The following is a 2500-nucleotide window of genomic DNA, read 5'->3' on the forward strand; positions in this document are numbered from 1 at the left end:
AGATAGAGGTGCAGACAACCTCCCATCATGAGACCACTGACATGTTAACCACAACCATAACCCTAACCTTAAACACCAGAGATAGAGGGGCAGACAACCTCCCATCATGAGACCACTGACATGTTAACCACAACCATAACCATAACCCTAACCTTAAACACCAGAGATAGAGGTGCAGACAACCTCCCATCATGAGACCACTGACATGTTAACCACAACCATAACCATAACCCTAACCCTAAACACCAGTGTGACGGCTGTCATTAGGATGGCATTGTCTGTGTGTGCGTCTCTGTTTTCTGTAGTATGGCATTCTCGTTTGTCTGTCTGTGTGTGTCTGTGTGTGTGTGTGTGTGTGTGTGTGTGTGTGTGTGTGTGTGTCTGTTCTGTACTCTGTTTTCTACCAGGAGAGAGATCTTCCTAGTCCTGGGGCTCCTCCCAGTTTACTGATTGGAGATACACCACCAATCACCAGGGGGCACCTGGACCAGTGACAGCCAATCACCAGGGGTCACCTGGACCAGTGACAGACAATCACCAGGGGTCATCTGGACCAGTGACAGCCAATCACCAGGGGTCACCTGGACCAGTGACAGCCAATCAGCAGGGGTCACCTGGACCAGTGACAGCCAATCACCAGGGGTCACCTGGACCAGTGACAGCCAATCAGCAGGGGTCACCTGGACTAGTGACAGCCAATCAGCAGGGGGCACCTGGACTAGTGACAGCCAATCACCAGGGGTCACCTGGACCAGTGACAGCCAATCAGCAGGGGTCACCTGGACCAGTGACAGCCAATCACCAGGGGTCACCTGGACCAGTGACAGCCAATCACCAGGGGTCACCTGGACTAGTGACAGCCAATCACCAGGGGGCATCTGGACCAGTGACAGCCAATCACCAGGGGTCACCTGGACCAGTGACAGCCAATCACCAGGGGTCACCTGGACCAGTGACAGCCAATCCCCAGAGACAGCATGCCTTTAAAAGACTCTGAGTACCGCTCATCTGCAGCTGTTGTGTTTACCACACAGTTCCCACCATGCTGAGTTCAGAGCCATGCTTGGTGGTTTCATTGGTTTAGTGATCCTTTTTTTCTGTGATTTAGTTCAGTTACTTTGTACTTTAGTAGTCACCTTTATACTTTGAGACTTTGATATGGTGACTGTTTAATTCGATTAGAAACACATCCTTGTGTGTGGATGTGTTCTTTGTTGACTCTGTGATCCTTTGATTTTGTATGAGGCATTTGTTTGAGGCATCTATTTCTAATTCTATGTTCTTTATTACTGAAAATACTTTATATTGTCATGGCCAATAAGCTACCATTAATGTTTACCTTTGGGTATAACTGGGTCATTTGTTACTTCTTTTGTCCCTAACAACCAGAGATGGTGGTATAGATAACCGCCCCACATGAGACCAATGACATGTTTCGCATTTAAAGATTTACATGGTTGATGATATTTTTTCTGCCTCCAAACCAATGCAGGACATGTTGTGCATCCGCCTCACGAACCACATGAGTAGAGCCATAGGGCTGGTTTCATGAGTAGACTCATAGGGCTGGTTTCATGAGTAGACTCATAGGGCTGGTTTCATGAGTAGACCATAGGGCTGGTTTCATGAGTAGACCATAGGGCTGGTTTCATGTGTAGACCATAGGGCTGGTTTCATGTGTAGACCATAGGGCTGGTTTCATGTGTAGACCATAGGGCTGGTTTCATGAGTAGACTCATAGGGCTGGTTTCATGAGTAGACCATAGGGCTGGTTTCATGAGTAGACTCATAGGGCTGGTTTCATGAGTAGACCATAGGGCTGGTTTCATGAGTAGACTCATAGGCAGGGGTGCACATAACTGGTGCGCCAGTGCGCATGCGTCGCCAAAATGCATTCTGCGCGGCAGATCAGCCGCATGAACGCGCTCTTGCGCACCAACAGCTGGAAGCGCTGGGAGAGGAATTTACTTCCTCAAAATCCAACTGCTGACTGCTGACTGCTGCATCACTGAAGCCCCACTAAGTAACTATTTGCCGTCCCCTCAGCCGAAGGCCCGACGAGTAATCCATCACAACAGTCGACCGACGACGACCACGGCGACTCCCCTCACGAAAACATTCGGAAAGTATCGTAACTCGTACTTTCATTCCGCGTATCGCGTATCGCACGGTTATCACGGTTATCACGCCGACACGTGAAAATTCTGTCCCGAACGACTCGTCGCTAAAAGGAAAAACAACACCAAGGGACTTCACATTTCTTTTATCTGAAGCTTTCAAACGTTCAGACGTTTGTTTTACAGCTTCATTATCGCACCTAGACCCCTGACCCAGGGAATATGGTTGGGAATTCTATTAGAAGAAAAAAAAAAGACTTTGTTGCACAATCAAAATAATGAGCTATTTAAAGTGATAGCCTACAACATCCTCTACCATGGTTGAAATTGAGGACAGTAATAACAGCAGTCAAGAGAGCAGTGATGATGATGATTAAGCTTGT

General features: G+C 47.9%; 1 protein-coding gene across 1 annotated transcript in view; it reads right to left on the minus strand.

The window, feature by feature from the left end:
• The window catches only part of ttc28 (tetratricopeptide repeat domain 28), a gene marked incomplete at both ends in the record, with an annotated part of 139866 nt that overhangs the window by 17504 nt on the left and 119862 nt on the right, over window positions 1–2500 (minus strand).

This window comes from Nansenia antarctica (genome assembly GCF_963989245.1).
Source record: "Nansenia antarctica genome assembly, chromosome: 4".
Taxonomy (NCBI): domain Eukaryota; kingdom Metazoa; phylum Chordata; class Actinopteri; order Argentiniformes; family Microstomatidae; genus Nansenia; species Nansenia antarctica.